This window comes from Cyanistes caeruleus, chromosome 5 (genome assembly GCF_971803275.1).
Source record: "Cyanistes caeruleus chromosome 5, bCyaCae1.hap1.1, whole genome shotgun sequence".
NCBI classification, from domain to species: Eukaryota; Metazoa; Chordata; class Aves; order Passeriformes; family Paridae; genus Cyanistes; species Cyanistes caeruleus.
Window position 1 is genome coordinate 54,787,435 of NC_141705.1, and position 18,934 is coordinate 54,806,368.

General features: G+C 41.5%; 1 protein-coding gene across 45 annotated transcripts in view; it reads right to left on the bottom strand.

Moving 5' to 3' along the window:
- ADGRL3 (adhesion G protein-coupled receptor L3) overlaps positions 1–18,934 on the bottom strand; it is a 487,487-nt gene that overhangs the window by 390,434 nt on the left and 78,119 nt on the right. For all 45 annotated transcript variants that reach the window (XM_086888938.1, XM_086888937.1, XM_086888933.1 and 42 more), the window contains one exon: positions 8,095–8,162. The gene's annotated coding sequence lies outside the window, so the exon portion shown is untranslated. The remainder of the gene's footprint in view (positions 1–8,094; positions 8,163–18,934) is intronic.

Here is an 18,934-nt window from a genome sequence, read left to right on the forward strand (position 1 = left end):
GAGAGCTGGGATGAGATTTTCAAAAGCACTTAGTGTTGACCTACCTCTGCTCCAAATCAGTCTGATCATATTAGGTTAACTATATTTAAGTTTGGCCACGTATATTTTGTCGTAATAAACTTACCCCAAAGAAATGCTGCTGCTTTAACACAAGATTACAAGACCTGCAACTATATCCATAAGGAATCTGATTTTCATGTTTCAGGTCTGTGGAATTATTTTGGAGCACATTGAATATTTAGTACTGGCAGAACAGAGGTCAATGCAATTATGTCCCCTCTAAATTGAGTGCTAAAGAAGCACTGCACTGGAGACCTTAAGGCTCAGAACTCCAAAACTAATGCTTAAAATTAATAAAGATCTCAAGCCAGCCAGAACACACTTTTTTTTTTAGCATACATGAGTGGCTCTGCACAATCACAATGAAGACCTAAATAACAATATAGGACTTTATCTTTCACCTCCTCTTTTTTTTTTTTTTTTTTCCTCCCAAAGAACTGCTAGGCAGTGAGTGTTTCTAAATGGTACAAGAAGTGACTGTCAGCTGCCACCAGCTTTTTTCCAACACACAAACACTGGAGAGCCACTTTTCAACTTAGTCCATATGGCACCTTCAGAAAGACCAGAGTAACAGTTGAGGAGTTTTGGCCATGAAGCTCATAAATTGTAGGACTAAATGTACTCTTACAGATGAGTTGGTTGTTTTTTCAAAAAAACTTATTATGTTGAACCTTCATCTGCTGCATTCTCTCTTTTGATATATATATATATATATATAACCAAATCCATAATTGGTCTATCTAAATGATTGACAGCAAAGGTGAAGGAACAGTCTGTTGGTCTTGACTGCAGGAGTAATGAATAGAGAAACTGACATGTTAAATTTCTTCACCTCCAATTGGAATTATAAATTATAGACTTCTTTTACATTATCATAATACCAAGTTCATCTTAAAAATAGAATGATTCCTTGGGGGTGTATTTATAGTGAAAAAATACATATCTAATGCTGTACTTAGCATATCTTAATATTTTAATAAAATTAGATTGATTGTTCCAATTTTGTTCTTATTTTTGGAAATTAAAAAGCAGAATCAGATCATCTTACTTTTTTTTTTACAAGGTTCATCGTTTTGCTCCTGCAGGACATTCTAAAATTTTCAAAAGCTCTCTGTAATTTAACATATCCTCCTGCTCTCCCTACAGCTACTTGGCACATTGCATCTTCCCAGTCTGGCCGAGGGCCACTTTATCTGAGTCTGTACAAACTTTGCAGGGAGTGGAACTGAGATCTGAAGAAGTCTGTGGAAATAAAGTTTCTACCCCATAAAACCCCCTTAATTCAGCCTTCATCCCTAAGCAAACAACTTCTGCGAAACAAATCATTGTGTCCAAATGAATCAGTTTGTGTGAAAGCAAACACAGCCCATCAATAAAAGCAAAGCAATAAACCACAGGGAAATGTCTCCAAGACAGATACAGTGCATTTGGACTCCCCAGTGTACTTTGTATGAGAGAGAGGGGAGAGAGTTCTTTAAACTTCTGTCTAAATTAGACTAAAGTTCAAATTGTGCTGGTACAAAACCTCAATGCCCAACTCCTAATGCTTTAACTGCCTGTTGAAAGAAGAGAAGACAAAGATGATCTGCTTTGTGGGATGCCAAAAGGAGGGGACAGGGTAGATGCAGTCACCCAGGACCCAAGTCCTGTCTTCCACCCCAAATCAGGCCCAGGCAATAAAACTGTCGACCTGCCCCGGAATCTTGACAGCATCTGCGGTAGAGCCAAAGTCACATCACAGCAGGGGCAAAGGGAGACACCTTGGACACACTTTTTTCTGTTCACCTGAGTTTTCTACACCTTTAATGTACATAGCCCTGCTGGCAATGCTGCTTCCTACTGACTTTTTTTTCCCTTCCAGAGTTAAAAATCAACCTCAAGTCATCTGCACGATGAATTCCCCTTCAGCTCTCCTAAGTGCTGTCTGCCTTCAATTTCAGTGGTGCCTTGAATTTATAAAATATTTTCAATTTGCAGAATGGTTTTGACATGGGGAGAGAGGAAGGGACAGCGAAGAAAACTACGTTTCAAATAAAATTTGGCACCATTCAGGATTTCTTCCTCCTCAGAAAAAAAATCCTTTAAGACACAAATAAATGTATTTTATTAAGTTAGCAGGATATAGTCTACTAATAGTGCAATTAGCTTTCATAGGAGATAGGCCCATGTACTGTCTTGAGAATAGACTCTCAGGCATATATAAGCATGTAATATCAGGCACACTTCTCTCAAATTAAGGGAAGCATTTGTCATTTCCAGTGCTGACACTGAAAAAGCACTGTTTTAAATGCTGTATTAGCACAGACTCCCAAGGGATCTCCTGAGCAGTGCCTTTCAAGGAGCAAACCCCAGCACCGACTCCTGCATTTCCCTTTTCACTGCCTGAAGGAGAAGCGCTGCCACCAGCATCCTTTGCACGGGAGGAAGCAGCAAGACCCATAACACTGCAATGAGCTTGTTAACAAGCCACAGCCAAGACATCTGAAAGACTTGGAGGATTTACCTCTTGCAACCACGTAAGGAGCCTCTGCAGCAGTCCTATCTCATCCTGAACTCCCACAGATGTCCAGAGCTCACCACCTCGCTCTGTTGCTGTGCTCAATACAACACACACAGACATACCTCTGCATCACCTACCACTCTGCACATTAGGCAAAAGCAACTTTGTTTGAGTTCAATTACTGCAGGCTGGGTAAATTGTAGCCCTTATCCATCAATGGGATGGCCTTCATTAGTCTGTTCCCCATCATTTAATGTGGCTATAAACCACCGCCAAACAGATTACAACAACTATTTCATTAATATCCTGTATTGGGCAAATGGGGAAGAAAAGGTTATTCTGGTAACTGTGTCACATTTGCCACCAGATACATGACAGAAAGGTGTTCAGGAAATGCTTACTTGCCCAGTATCAGCCATGGGTAAGTGGGTAAGACACTCTCCAGTTGCCAGGAAGTCACTAGAAAAAAACTGCAGGGAACGCAAAGCCACCCCACACAAGGACTAAAAAAAAAAAAAAGCTAAGAGATACTGCCACACCATATCCAAGCATGCAGAGCAATGTTCTATTGCATGCTTACAATTAGTATGAAGCTGTTTTGTTGGTATCAGCACAAGCTCCAAATGCCTAATCCTTCCAACTCCACAAACCCTACACAGTGACAAAACCTGCTCTAATATCTGGATGGCAGCAGTTATGTTTCCCATTGGCCATTTCTGTAACCCAAAGCAAAGCAGCACGTCCATGGCATGATTTGCATTGCAGATAGGAAAAATCACCTTCTGAGGGGGTTCATGTTTGTCAAGCAACCAGGACAAGGCTCTTCACGCAGTTATCCTGGCAGAGATGCATCCTCACCCAGCTGGAGAGCTCATCGGTGATTCCCCTGGGCTAGGCTCCAAGCAGGGGACAGGAGGACAGCAGCACTCAGCAGTGCAGTTTCCAGCTTCTCTTCAGCCTACACTGCTTAATATCTGGAGCATCTAATACTTAATATTAATTGCACTTAACTGCAAACTGAAAAATAAATGTGAGGAATGCACAAATAAACTCTGACACACCTGCAGCTTAGCCCCTGCTCTTCACTTGGGTTCAGCTTTACCATGCAAAGTTTGAAACATCTGTTACACACGTACTACAACCAAGCTTCGCAAAATCCGTCAACCTGCAAGCCTTGGCAACGAAACCAGCCCAAGAGATGTAAGCGGCAATCTGAGAAGATACTCCCCAGGAATTAGATTTTGTAAACAAACATTTCAGCTAATTGCATTCTTGTTCTCGGTGCAATGAAGGCCCCATTTAGCCAAAGCATTTGTCTACAAAGTTTATTTTCTTCCATCTAATGAACGTTGATCCTGTCTTAGCCTTGGCTGGTGTATCATCAGGATCAACATGAAATTCTAATGGAGAGAGATGCTTAATATCATTTCAAGTGTTTAAGTTACAACTGCAGCTATTAAGGCAAATCCATTTTACCTGTTCCTCCTCAGGCTCCCCAGTGAGACAGATTTAAAAGTTTCCACGGGGAGAAGTGATTCATAATGGCTACACAGATGAGAGAAAAAGCCTTTCACCATTAATTACAGCCAGCATTTTCCAAATCCAAGCTGGTCATTTCGCCGGCACAACACGCAATTAGCAAGGCTCATTTTATTTCGTTCTCTTCACAAATCAGTTCACTTTTTAAAAAGCAAGGTGGCTGCCTCCAGCAGCAGGGATAACCGTGCCAACCGTACAGAAAAATAAGGCTTTGTCATCCACTTGTAGTCCATGGCAGAAAAATCTAATGGGTCCCCCAGTTTTCACTCCCCTTACTGGTTCAGTGCAGGAATCAGCGTTGCTCCCTGTGGCATCCCCAACAAGAGACTTCGAGGTGCACCCATTTAAGACTCTCATGGCCAGTCCTGTGAATGTAGCTCTTGGCACTGAGAGAAGCTTCCTCTATTCCAAACTTCCCAACTGCTCAAAGTGCAGGACCTGCAATAGTCAGAGAAGTGAGGAAGAGAAGGATGCTTCCTGCTCCTCCACCTGTAGAGGAACTGCACTGGCTCCAGCCCCAGAGGCATCCAAGAGATGCCTCTCTTCACAGAGTGTGCTTTGGAGACATCACAGTAATAGAAGCAGGGGATGATGCATTGTAAGAGATGCTGGACTCACTCGCCCAGAGAGAACACTCTCAGACACCACCTGCATTTTAAAGCAGGACTGGTTCTTTCTTTGCGTGGCTCAGGCTGCCCCTTAACCTCCTTGAGGAGCAACTTCTCTAGAGCAGAGGCTTCTGGGGGATGCACCTGCCAAGATCCCAGTTTTTGAACCAAATAGTTCAATGGCACCCAAAACAGTGGTTGGAGCCCCCGGTGCCCGCTAGACAGAGCATGCTGCTGGAGGCTATTGTTGAAAATACTAAAGTTATCCTCATGCAGATTTTAAAAGGCCACTATTTATGCATGTAAATTATGAAGGGCATTAGCAGCATCACTGACACACGCTGACAGCCAGCCCAGCTTTGGGAAGGGAATAAGCAGCAGCGACTGCCTGAATAATTGATGTGCTTTTACTCTGCCCCATGGCCCAGTTATTACATTGCTCACTCTCTTCAACTGCCTGTGGTTTCTAAATTAATTAGAAATCTTAATGTCATGGCCAGCCAGTAAAAAAAAAAGACGCCGAGAACAAAAGAAGAGAGCGCTTCTCATGCCCTTGAGCCTTGGGCTTTCTTCCTTCGGTCTGGCCATGCAGGAAGTAAAAGCACAGTCTCAATTTCTGCAGCTTTGGACCCCGCTCACCAATGCAGCACAGCATTGCAAAAAGCCCCCACTGCACGGGGGTGAACATCCCCATCAAGGTCACTGGCACTGTAAGATGGGGCAAAGCCTTTCCTAGGGGCTGGCTCATGCGCAGAGCAGCTACTGTGTCTTCTGCAATGAAATGCATCTGATACGTCCCGAGCCCAGCCACTGCAACCAAGTGCCATGCAGCACCAAATGAAAAGAGACACCTCTGCAGTCTGGAGGAATAAAAGAGCTCATGGTTGTTCTGCTCATGCAGCTGAAAGAGCTAAATGACTCTGTGGGATCCTGCGTATGGGATGAAAAACATTTGCGTGTCACTGACTACCTGACCTCCTGGGAGATCAAATATAACAACATGACTGGCCATTTTTTTGCTGCCTATACACCCTGTCCATAGCAGGACAACCCTTACCTACTTACAATATTGCTTATGTGAGACTTTAAAACAACACCTATAGCTTTCAAGAAACCCAGTGGGAATAATTCCCATGTTTGAGCCACACTGCAATAGCACGGGTATCTGTGTTTCAAGGCCTTAGAAAGCACGTAGCCTTGATGAATGTGAGCATGTTTTTAATCTCTTACTCACAAAATGAAATACTACTTTTTTCAAAAATCTGTTTACAACTGTCCCAAAAGCATAAATAAACATAAATGACTGAACTTGTAGAGATAATTTTAAATTGCACAGATAACTTAGACTAATATTTCACCTTATAAAAGAGCAGTGAAATACCAGTGAAACTCAACAGCAAGGCACAGTCTTCCTCTTTGCCAACAAACACATCATGGCATACTGTAATCTGCACCATTAATCCCCTTGGAAAACTCAATATTTTAAAGAAATCTGATTTTTCAACCTTTCTTTTTGAAATGGATAAACAGAGCATTGAACTGTCTGACTCCCAGTAAAGTTATCCTGTATCTCCCATACATGTCAGGTGCTCGAGCAGGACAGTCCCAAAGAAGAGAAATGAGCTGGTGATGGTGACAAAAAGTATTACAGAGTTTTAAATGGCACCATAAATCCAAATGGAAGCATCCAACAAAATGAATCCCATTTGCTAGCACGTGGAAGGTAGTTCAAAACCATTTGACCCCAAACACAGGACAATACTGTTCTCTGAAAGTTTAATACATTTTTACCAAGCATTTTTTTGCTCCAAGAGTTTCTTTTTCTGTCTGCTATTTTTCCTCTGCTGTCATAGTTTTGCACTTAATTGATGCATGCAGAGACCACCACAAGAAAAACACACAAGGTTCCACACAAGTTGCAAATTTAGGCCCTTGAAGTGTTTTTCAACATGCTTCTTGGGACAACACTTCCAATTGTAGGGTTGAAAAATGGACTTTCAAAAAATGCTAATGCTGATCTATGGAGAAATCAGAATTGTTCCACGCTATGATTTGTCTGTATTTGTCATCCTGGCTTCATACTGCCTCTAAAATGCACGTGCTAATTATCAGCAGGATGGCACTGCAGATGTAGTGAACACAAGATGTCACTCACATGCATTTTTCAAACCCAAGCAATGAAATGAAGCATCTCGTAGAAGCACGTCACGTGTTCATACACAAAGTTTCCTGACCCCAGCAACATCTGCTGTGTCTCTCTCTTCACATCCATATTTTTAAGTCTCACTAGGCTTGCTTTGTTGTACTCAGATTTACAGACCTTCACATTATACATTTGTTTTGTTCTTCATACTGGTATCTACCAATACATTTTCTACTTTAAAGTCATTATATTAATTACTACAAGAACTTGCTGAAAGGCTCAGCTCATGTAGATTCCTCAGCTTAAGCCCAGTAATGATCGTGCCTGACAGATTTTAAGGCAGAGGTGAGCTCCTGGTCCCTCTTCTGGATCACCATACACCTTGTACCAGCTGAAGCAGGACCACCACTCTTCAACGTGGCCATGCCTGTCCCACTTTTCCTCCAGGGAGGAAAGAGTGCAGAACCACTCGAGGCCCTGTAGGGGTGCTCACCTCTCAGCCTTGGAAAGAAGGTAGAAGAAAATACAGGAGATGGCAGCAGTACGGAGCAGCACAGCTCTGCTCACTGCTTTTTTGGAGCCTACTCTTTCAAGATGCAGCCCCTGGCAAAGTGTCTCATGAAAGTTTGATGAACAGCATTTTGTTTAACACCAGCAACAGAGCCACAGCCCTGCCGAGCTGCCTTTCCACAACAAAATGTCACGACCCAGGAGGATCAAGAGACTGGATTGCAAGGGGTAGGCTTGCAGGCAGCAGAGGAGCTCACAGCCTCTGGAGCAGGGTGCACCACCCCACGAGCGACTCGGTCACCTAAACATGAGGAGGCTGCTGTAACACTGATGATCACTGAGCCTCCTCTGACACTTACCCAGCAGGCTGCAAGGCTCCGCCAGGCAGCCTCGCAAACACAGTGAAGTCTGCAGCCCTTTTCCCATTGGCACATATAAGCCTCTGTCGTGTTTTTTTTTTCCCCTCTTTTACCCTTTTCACTTCTACATGTACTGAAAATATTCACGGTATGCTCTTCCCTACCATTTGCTTCAGCATTTTCATGCTCTGCTGCTTTTGTTCCCCTGTTCCCTTTACATAAAGGAATATTCTCAAGAAACAACTGCGCCTGCATAACTGAAAATACACAAAACCCATATGCAGAGACAGTGCTGGAGGCTCATGCAACGTGATCAGGTCTAAATATTTTAGCACAGCAAACAAATGAGGCTCGACTGTATGGTCCGGTAATTACCTTTTCTTGTTCTTCAGGTGCAAGAAATCCACACTGCTATTTTTTGCAGAGTACTGTATTCAACATTTCTGGAAACAAAGAGAAAAATAAAACAATTAGAAAATGTTTACTCTTGCCTCTGAGGACTTATCAAGCACTCACGAACTTTCTGCTATGCATTTACCAGAGGATAGAGCAATAAACAACACATTTTGTCAACAGAACTGATTCCTGGAAAGTAAGAATTTTTAATGTCTATGAAGTAAGTCTCTGCATGGGAAGACAAAACAATCATCAGAGGAAAAATCCTTAGAGATTCAAGAAGATATCAAACACACATACAAGTATGTGAGTATCTCTTCCCACACCAGGTTCCAATGTGATCTGGAGAAACTACTGTTAAACCAGACAATTTATAAGAGGTTTTAAGAGGCCGCTGTACCAGAATAAAAAGCATCTAGTTTGAAAAGAAGTTAAAATAAATTATGATTGCAAGGACAGCAATTTCTTTTCCTCGGCAGCTACAACTTAAAATTTCTCTGTCCCTTTACATCGTCAGTATTTTCTTCAAATTACAGTGTTAGATGCTAAATATAACATTAATTGACAAAACAATGAAATGGATGGATACAGATCAGCCTCCTGGAAGTGTTGGTTTTATCAGGATTAATTACAGATGAAAAATTGCTCCTCACAGTTGGGATTGCTATAGATGAAACTTCAGTGAGAATCAGTCTTGTCAGAGTCAAGCTGGACAGCACAGGACCCCAGGACCCCATCCCATCCCAGTGAAACAATTAGAAAATATAATTAAAAACCCATGCAAGGGAAACAGTAATGAGTCCTCCTGCCTGAATTTTACTTCAAATATCAACTACAAACCCAGTTCATTTTCTGCAACCTGTAGGGAAGAACACAGGTCATGCTATTTGGAAGAAGTGTATTGACATGAAAAAAACTTTAAAAAGCTGATTTAAAAAAGGATCCACTGTTAAACTGGGGCCAGTTGTTCCAGTTACAACAGTGAGTCCCCAAGCCTTTCCCAACCAGAGCTGTAGCACAGCTTTCACTCAGCTGCCATGGATCCACACCCTGGACCACCCTACACCTTTAAAAATTTCAGTCCAAAAAAAAATGGCCTGGGGCTCCAGTTTCACATCTGAGCTAATCCAGAACAGTCTTACTTTAATTTTCAATAGCAAAAAAATATAAATCGCACCCCAGCTCTAAGCACTCCTCAGCAGATCCTCCCCTGAGAGCAGGAGAAGAACAAGGCCAAGGCATTGGTCCCTAACGCGTCATTCATCTTATTTATGTACTGAAGAAGCAATTGCTTGCATTCAGTAACCTTGGAAGTCAGACAAGTAAATTAAAACTTAAAACAAGGCTTGAGAGTCCAGCATGCATGCTGCTTTTTGAGTGATTTCTCTATAATAGGCAAGTATGGATGATCTAGAAGAAAAAGAGACCTATTCCAGCTTGCCTGTCAGCAAAATTGCCTCTGTAAGCAATAAACAGGCTTTGGATCATCTAAGAAATTTACAGGCAAACTCGCAGTAAGGCCAGTTATTATTCCTCACTGTACAAATGAAAAAAAGTCCCTAGATATACAGATTATACCCATTTTCAGCCCTGGACTTTGACCAAATATATACAGTTTCACTATGAAAAAACACTTTTACAAGTGTAGAGCAGACCAGGCAACACCTCGTAAGGGCATCCATATACTTTATTTCTAGGAAAAATGCCATTTGTTTAGACTACTCTACTTGTGCTTTATAGCAAAACCTTTACCTAGTTACAAGAAGCTTTTGGAGAATAATTCTCATTTGATGGGAGCAGTACAGTTTGCCTGGTTTGAAGAAGTCAATGTTTGTTACCACCATTGCCTTGCAATGGCTTTTAAAATAAAATTAAAACAAGATCTTTGGTTTCATTTATGATACCCCACATTTTACTTCTGCTTGAAGCATAAAGGACTAGAGATAGCACAACACACTGTGGTTTATGGCTCTTCTGTGTCGTTTTAGGATTCAGCACATGCTCTTCTCCCAGCTCACCTTTATTTTATCATAATGTGAGTGTAACTGACTGGTAAATTTTTCTTGCCTTCCCTTCCCAAATGCCAAATGTGTAACCTTGAGTTGGCCTCTGCCATATGCTATTTCTATGCAGATTTCAAATGCAGATTGGGGAATTCTTGTTCTTATTAAAATAGGAAGGGAACCATACAGGGATTCTTGCAAGACCAAAGATCTTGCAAAATGCTTGTTAGAGTCAATGCTCACTGGCAGGGGTGCGCTGCAGGAACCACAGGGATTTGGCATTAGCCCTAAAACAGAGAATAAACGCACTAAAGAAAGAGGCATTGCTTTACCTCTGACTCCTAATACTCAGAGCAGTGGAGGTCCTGCCCTTTATGCAAGGGAGCCTTGTTTTGATCCTCTTTGACTGCTCTCCACCTCACTTGACTAACCTGCTTGCCCTCAAACCTACAGTGCTTCTCAGAAAGCATTTGCTGCTTCTTCCCCAATGCTTCCCTGGTCATATTCTGCCTGGACAATTCGGAAAGGGGTCTCACTCAGGATGCTAAGGAGAGGGGGCTCTACCTCCCAAGTTTACTGCTAAATGAATAATGGAGACACCTCAACATACATAGCCCACTTTTACCAACATGGCTGCTGGCGTTCATTTGGCTTCATTTCTGAATCTTTCGCTATGATGAGTAATGCATCCACTCAAAGAGGACAAGGGCGCATTCCTCTGCAGCACAAGAAGGGTAATTAATCTGCAAACTGGCATGCTGCTGCACCTCCATCCCAAACTGGAAGCTGCTAATAAGGAGAGCAATGATAAACACTTTATTTTGACAACAGCAAAGGCTAGGAGGAGACCCCATCAAGATGGGATGGCTCACCCTCAAGGATATGTCTTCACTGCAAAAAGCCAAGGAACCCAATTTCTGTTGCAAATGCTCACGCCAGAGGGACCCACAAAAAAGACATGAAGTTTTAGGCAACCAGTAGGAGGCTTCTGAAAAAGCTTTGTTTGCTAAAAGGTACCAAGCACCTCGCTTCTGGCTCTGCAGGAGCAGAGCAGTGAGCACCCAGCGTCAGCATCCTGCTTTTGGGGACGAAAACCCATATGGAGCAGCACTGACTTGCTCCCAGGCATCAGCATCTCTGCATCAGCCCAAGGAAATCCAATCAGCAACTTTCACCCACGGTGACTTAATTAACAGGCACCCTACAGATTTCTCCAAATCCTCCACACTGACACCCTCCATTACCAAGCTCTTTTGATGAAAGTGATTAAAGCTAACAATTATAATTTCTTTTAGAGATGCCCCTAGAGGCCTCGGCGAGGCTCAGACTTCATTGTTCACAGAACACAATGCAAAGAAATCTCTCTCCTGAAGAGCTCATCCTCCACAAAGACAAGGCAATCAAGGAATAGCAGAAAGAAAGGCAAAGAGACAAAAATTTTTTGCTCAAGGTCAAAAAGCAGGCCCCTGACAGAGCTAGAACAAAACCCACCTCCTCTGGAGTACTCATGAGGCCATGCTGACTCTTCAATACTAAGCTGATCAACTAATACTCTTTATTTATCAAGTGTCAAGAGCAGAAGTAGTTCGGTGTTACTTGCTGATCTCATTTTGATCATGGCTTTTTGTGGTGGCTCTCCAAGCAAAGCTAACCACGACAGTGAAAGGGTTACCTCTCCTTCACGTTCCGAAGAAACGCTCCCCGTACTTTTTCATGCAGATTACTGACAAATCAATCCCCCTCAAATTTTTTATTCTTCCATCAATGCTCTCAACAAAGAGTGATTGCTCAAGCACCCTTCTCAACCTTGCACTTCCAATTTTTTAAAGAATGGTCAATCTCAATATGCATAATTATAATTGCAAATGGGTCGTTTCATCTTGCACTCTTCTGTTTTAATGGGATTATGTACCGTCAAATCTCTACAGTAACATTTAAAGTAAAAATGTCCTACGTCATTCGTGTGTGGTTTAGATATTTAAAACATTAGTATGCAACCTGTGATATTGCGAAAGGTTAGATTTCTAACTACTTGGCTCAGTTATGACACCATAAATCCGATGTATTCTTCAGTGATCAGTAGAAAAATCTTTCCAATGTAGTATAACTCTAATTTGATAGAATTTCTTGACATACAATTCATCAGCAAGAGAGTGGTTCTGTTGTGTTTTGTACAGGGACAGAACAAAGCACAAGTGTGCAAAGTGAGTGAAGCTTTTAGTCTTTACAAACAACTTCAGTGCATAAAATATTAAAAGCAATGCTAAACTAATGTCTGGCAAGAAGTGCAGGCAATTCACTACAACTCGTATTACAAATGCCTTTGGTTTATCATTTAAAAAACATTAGAGTCTACCATTATGGTTGTGTATCACAGTGCTGTACATTAACCTCTGTAATTTTCCAGCATGTTATATTGCAGTAATACAGAATAGGCTATCTGGCAAAAAAAAAAAAATTAAAAAGACGCAATATTTAAGGAGAGCAGACAGGAAAGCTCCTTGCTCCTTCCTGCCAAAGACAGCAGGAGAAAGTCCAGTCCTCTTTTCCTCAAAGCAAATGGTAAAATCCCATTAATTTCCCCTGGAACCGACAGATCCGCAGCATCTGGGAAAGGATTCAGTCTAAATACATCGCAGACATAACAGATGAATGATTTGGGGGAAAGGGGTCGCCTGCTCTCATTTTAACACTTCTGTGTAACAGGAACGGAGCAGGTCATTTCTGTAAGCTTAGAAATGCTTTGTGAGCTTTCAGAAGGATTTTCCCTTCAGCGTTTTTTGCCTTCTGTCTCCATTTTCTTCTTGTTCATGCACTTAGTGGCTTTCAAATCTGTTGAGCGTACAAGATGCTTAAAGCCTACACTTGGTATTTACTGTTATAGCACCCACATGGATGAAATATTGTTCTCCTACAATTAACAGGAAAACATTCACATTTCATGTATTTTGGAACAATTATGTCTTCTCCACTAAAGAAACAAACTGGAAGCTAAATTTTCATTTGCACATAATATGGAAGTTTTCATAGCAAGATATTTCAGGTACTGAAAAACAATCATAATAAAATGCTCTTTGTGTTTGCAAATTATTCTAATTTCCATGATGAAATTTATCCACTCCAAAATATGTCTAATAACTAAACCAGAAAGATTTCATTGGTTTTGTAACCATTTTCAAAGATTCTTTTTTATTTTTTTTTTCTTGGTAGGATAAGAGACTTCGAAAAATATGAAAAAAACCTAAGAAATAAGAAGGAGAAAGAGAACACAGCCCAACACCAAGACAGCAACACAGAGCCAGGGCATGTTGGAGTCCTGCTTCTTCTGTGCTGGATGCAGAACACACACTCAAACCTTGCTGCTTCCCCTAGGAGGCCACCGACTTGCCGCTCTCCTTCCTATAGAACTACCTGGCTCCTTTCCCTCACTCTCCACTTCTAATGTATCTGAAGCTCCATCCAAACCCAAATGCTTCTGTTAAATATATTGAGTTTGAGGAGAAAAAGGTCAGCTTCATTTTGTCTCAGCAGGCTCTAGCTCCCAGCTGTCAGGACCAATGGGTGCTGGGGTTAAGCGAGACTTTTCGAGCCGGTCTTTGAAACAGAGAGCAGCCATTATTTCAAGCTGGCATCCCAGAGATATTTTTTTCCAAGCAATGTACTGCTTCCAAGTGGTTTTTGAAGCAAGCAACCAGGCAGCTACGTGAAACCCAGGATCTGGTATTGGAAGATCCAGAGAGCTCCCTGCAACAGCAAGGCATTTAACAGGAGAGGAGAGGGAAGCCTGGAGCCCTGCCAAATCTAATCCTGGTTATACGTGCCACAGCTGGATTTCTTCAAGTAGGGGCTATTACACTGGCACACTGCTGACCAAAATCTTCTGTTTCGTGTAAATTCTCTGCAAAGACCTTAGGAGATAAAACTGATTAATCCTAATTAAAATGAAAATCAAGGAAATGACACAGTCTGTTGAATCTACTTGATGAATCAAAAGCTTCCCTCATTTCTATGTTAATTGTCTTTTTACAAATGTGCAGCACTCTCATATGCACAGAATAATGTTTTCATATTTTTCTTCACTTGGAACATTTCAGGACAGATGTTACAAAGCAACCAGAGAGCCCTTCTGCATTATCAGGCCCCTGCAGAAGTGCCTAGCTGGGTGCCGACTCCTTTCTCAGATTTCTCATGGCTTTAATTAAAAAAAAAATCCCAGCCTGCAGCAGCACAGCAGCCCAGACACTGAAGGTGGGAAAGGACTGGCACCAGGCAGAACACAGCACCTTCCAGGATGCTGAAAGATGTGCAAGAATGCCCCCTTAGCATTGAGCAGGGAATATACCATAAGTGAAATTCAACCAACACAAACACACAAAATCCCTGCTCTCCATTTGCATGAATCCCGTAACACTTCCATGAAACGTTGCCACCCGAGTTTTTATCAAAAGCCTACTTGCACATAACATAACACTGTATCACAGAGAGGACATTTGGGAAAGCAATCAACCTGCAAAGACATTCCTACAGTGCAGAAATGCAGAACAGACCCTTTCAAGGACAGTTCAACTTAGGATGGGAGTGACCTAAAGAAGAATGAACCAGCACACAGTTAACACCAGCCAATTAAGAGGTGGCATGCTCAGAAAGGTCTTTATTGATATGTAACACATTAAAGAGATCCACACTCTGTTTGTATCCAGTCAAAAAAAATTGCATCTTGCCTAAACTTGTAGGGGTGCAAAACTAACCTAAGTGGTAAAGGCACGCTGGACAAAATCCAGAATCTGCTGCATTACTTGCTTAGACACCATTTATTGTGGTTACATTTTATTATACAGTAGTAAAAAATTACAAGGCAACATCCTGTGTTATTTCCCGCTGGGATAAATGATACAGATGTACTATTAAACCTCAAAACCAGCACCAGTCTGCCAGGCTACATTCCATTTGTGTCTTTATAATGTGTCAATAGGCTGACATTTATGCCTTCTGATGGTAAAGCGAATTATGTTATAGACATTTAAATATGCCATAAAATGCCTAGCACTGCACAAATTTAGAACTCTTTCAATCTTTACCAAAACAATACACACAAATCAAAAATCTCACCAGACACCAGCATCCAAACTTAGGACATATTGGTTTCCTTTTTTTCCATGCTAAATTGATTTTTGTATTGCTGTCAGCACCCCCTGACACTGGGAAGGCACTCATGAAGGTCTGCCACAATTGGCAGCCCAAGGGCATCCTAAACCATAGAAATGCACCAGAAAGGGATGGTCCAATAGTGATCTCACTGCAGGTCACACACTGTGTGTGAACTAAGACATGATCTAAGCATGGTGCTGAGGGTTTGAGGGACATCAAGTTCAAAAATTCTGATTTCAAATGAGCTCTCTCTGCTTAGTCACCACCAGCTCCTTTGAAAAAGCCAGCCTGACGAGAAATCAAGACAAAACACTCATAGATTTTAGGCTATTAAATGTCCTCCTTGTGAGAAATGTCAAGACAAAAACATGGACACCAGAATATAATGGACATTTTAGACCCTTCATAGTCTTGCATTAATGCCATTCACCAAAGCTGAATGGTGAAGATATGCAGGTGGCAAAACCAGACTGAGGAACAAAGAAATTTATCCTTGAGGCTAGATGGTCAAAATTAAAAAGTCCATCCATGGCTGAATTACAGGACTGGAATAACTGGAAGTGATGAATGGGGATGCATAAACAGCAAAACATGATGGGTTTGTCTAAAATCAAAGAAGCCCCAAGGCTGTGGTGGACGCATTTTTTGCACACACCAAACTCCTTAATAACATAAAGGATAGGCAGGCAAAAGCAAAAGAGGAGTTCAGAAATATGCAGCCTGGAAAGGCATGCTCCAGTTACTATCCCTTTATCAACTGGCATGAGGAAAAGCTGCAAACATACCAACTGAATAGTACTCTGCAGGGATCACATCTTGAAATGATTGCAATTGGAATACAGGGTACTGATGCTTCAGGGACTTGTTAAAAAAAAGGTCCTTAAAAGAAAATTATCATAGAAAACAAGTCTGGGGCATTTTGCCTCTGAGAACATTTAGAACTTAATGCATCAGAAATGCAGCTGCATCAGATGCTGCACTAGGATTGTCCATGATCAAGCTGCAGGCAGGAAAATGCCAGGCTGAGCCACTTCATTACAGTGCTTCCCATCAAAATGAGACAGAAAGTGGCTGCTTCTCCACTCTGACAAGTTTTTAATTGCATCTAGAAATTACCTTCTACTTTAAATTTCATTCCGAAATTGTGTCTAATAGAGGCTTCTCAAGATGAGTTTGTCATACTTCTAAATAATTATTATTAATGTGACAGTAACATCTTTCCCTGGAGTTTACATCACCTCAAGTGTCTTTGAAAAAAATGTCCAGATCATTAAACTTAGCACTAAATGTGACTGAAATGCAGAATTATCCTGACCTTTTTTAATTCCAAGTGGCTTAGCAGCCAGTCTTCCTCCAAAAGGAGGCCCATCACCTTTTCTGTTTTGGTGATACTCTTTTGAAGGACAGAAGAATACCTTCTCATGTCAGAGCACAATGAACACACAGGCACAAGCTTAGGTGACACTCATAACCAAGACTAAAGATTATTAACAGGCTGCACTGTTTCAAGACAACACAGTCCAAATAGTCCCAAAACAACCAGATTTTCAAGGGCTCCTTCTACAAGCTCATTCTAGGAGCTTTGCATCCTGTCAGGGAAAGTATCACAGGTGAACAAAACAGTGAAGATCACCAACTTTGCAGCATTGGCAAGGAAAGGCCTTGGAAATTCTGCACCACCAGGACCTGAAGCCACCAGAAAAGCAGAGTGTCCCAAAGCAGACACCCTCATGAAATCAACTATCCAACAATCTGCTGCACAAATCCAATGAGAAACCTTCCAGCTCATGACGAAGATTTTAAAAAGGAAGGAAAGAAAGGCTCCTGCTCCTTCTAAAGAAGAAAATAAAATTTGCCCAAAAAGAGGGACTTCCAAGTCACGCCCTTAAAAAGCTTTCTTTTGATTTTCTACAAGGCAGACCATCCCACAAGTTTTAAAAGACCTGTAAATGTAGATAATCCGGACATTAAAGAATCTCTGTAAAGGTAAAATAAATAAATGAAATGTAGCATGAAGAAATTCATGACAGGAAAAATCTTAATCAGTGTCTCCTCACACAGTTATTATGCAGTATTAGGATTCAATCGTCTTTTTCCTCAAACATGAAATATATATAAAGACTGGCATATAAAGACATCTCTGGCTAGAGTTGCTTTGGAACTGACTTCAACCATCTTTGTTTTATTACCTCAGATAGCATGATGTCATCAAAAGCCTTTTAATGTCTTTTAAGACCTTTTCCAGTTTTCTTAAATTATTAGGTGTGAATATGTGCATGTGTGTGGCATTTCTTTATTCCTGCAACCATGTGATAAACTGCAGTGCCACAAGATAAATTGAATTCAGTTTACAAATCTGACCTCCTCACTTGAACTCTGCCTGCTAATCCATTTCAGCTGGGACTATTTCTAATATACCATACTTCCGAACAGCTTTCAAACAGCTGTAGGGGCTTTTTTTTAAAAAAAAAAATAAAAATGTGTGTTTTAAAATGGATTTCACATTAGAAGTATTTTCTTCTTTGCACCAGAAAGTGGAACAGATTACAAGCAGAAGGACCTTGGCTCCTGGCAGCTCCAGGACTGAGGGTCAGATACATCCCAAGCCAAAGGGGAGTAAGAGCTGCTCTAGGTGTACAGGAAACTTCTCCGGCATGGGGTGCTCATACCTTTAATGGTGTGCCTCCAACAATAGCTGCCACACACCTGCAATCCCTTTAAATTCCTCAGGAGTTCTCCTCCTGCATCACCCTGCAACAGTTTTAACGAAGGTTGAGACACTCAAGCCTGGCTTTCACAAATATTGCACCCCATGCCATGCAGGTGAAGCATCACCTACCATACAGGGCCATCAGTTAAACCAGTGCTGGGCTGCTACCTGCTCAACTCCAGGCAAGCAATTTGGGTAATCCTCCATTTCCACAAAAACTTCTGGAATTCAGAACAAATGCTTCAAGTTATGTGCTGTGATACAAAAAGGATAACTAATAATCAAACCAATTTTGGGTTTCCCTTTGGAACAGATGAATCTATTTTAACTGTTGTTAGTCTTCCACAGGTAGCAGAGAACCAGCTCACACTCACACACATTTTCTTTGTATGTTTGAGAAGTTCACTGCTTTTCAACAGCTTCATTTATTTCTTTTTTTTTTTTTACTTTCTAAATTTTCTTGCTTGGTTCCGTCCTAATTTTTTTTTTTTAAAGGTAAAAAAAATAAAGTTTTGTTTGCAGTTAGCCAGCATAAACAAATCATCTCTCAACTTCTCACCAATTTTTCACAGAAAGGACAAGAATAAGTTTTTTAATAACTTGCTTAAATATCCGTGACAGAAGAGTCCTAGTGCTGCCAAGCTGCCACTTGCGTTTGCCATGCCTGACCAAACAGCAAAACCGCCGCTTTCTTGGCCTCTCCTTGGATCCCAGACGAGATGGATGCTCAGAGTAGCACCTCTCATTCAGCTGATGGGTGCATTTTACTAAGCAAAAGCAACCAAACGCACGGTTTAAAAGTATGAGCTTAATTCTGTGCATGCTCTGAGATACCAGGACCCACCAGCTCATGCTGCCACACCATCCCTCATACAGGTGTAAACCTCAGCATTGCCCCTGCACAAGGGAAACGAGCCAGCTCCCTTCCCAGCTGCAAGGAACTGACAAGTCCTAGCAG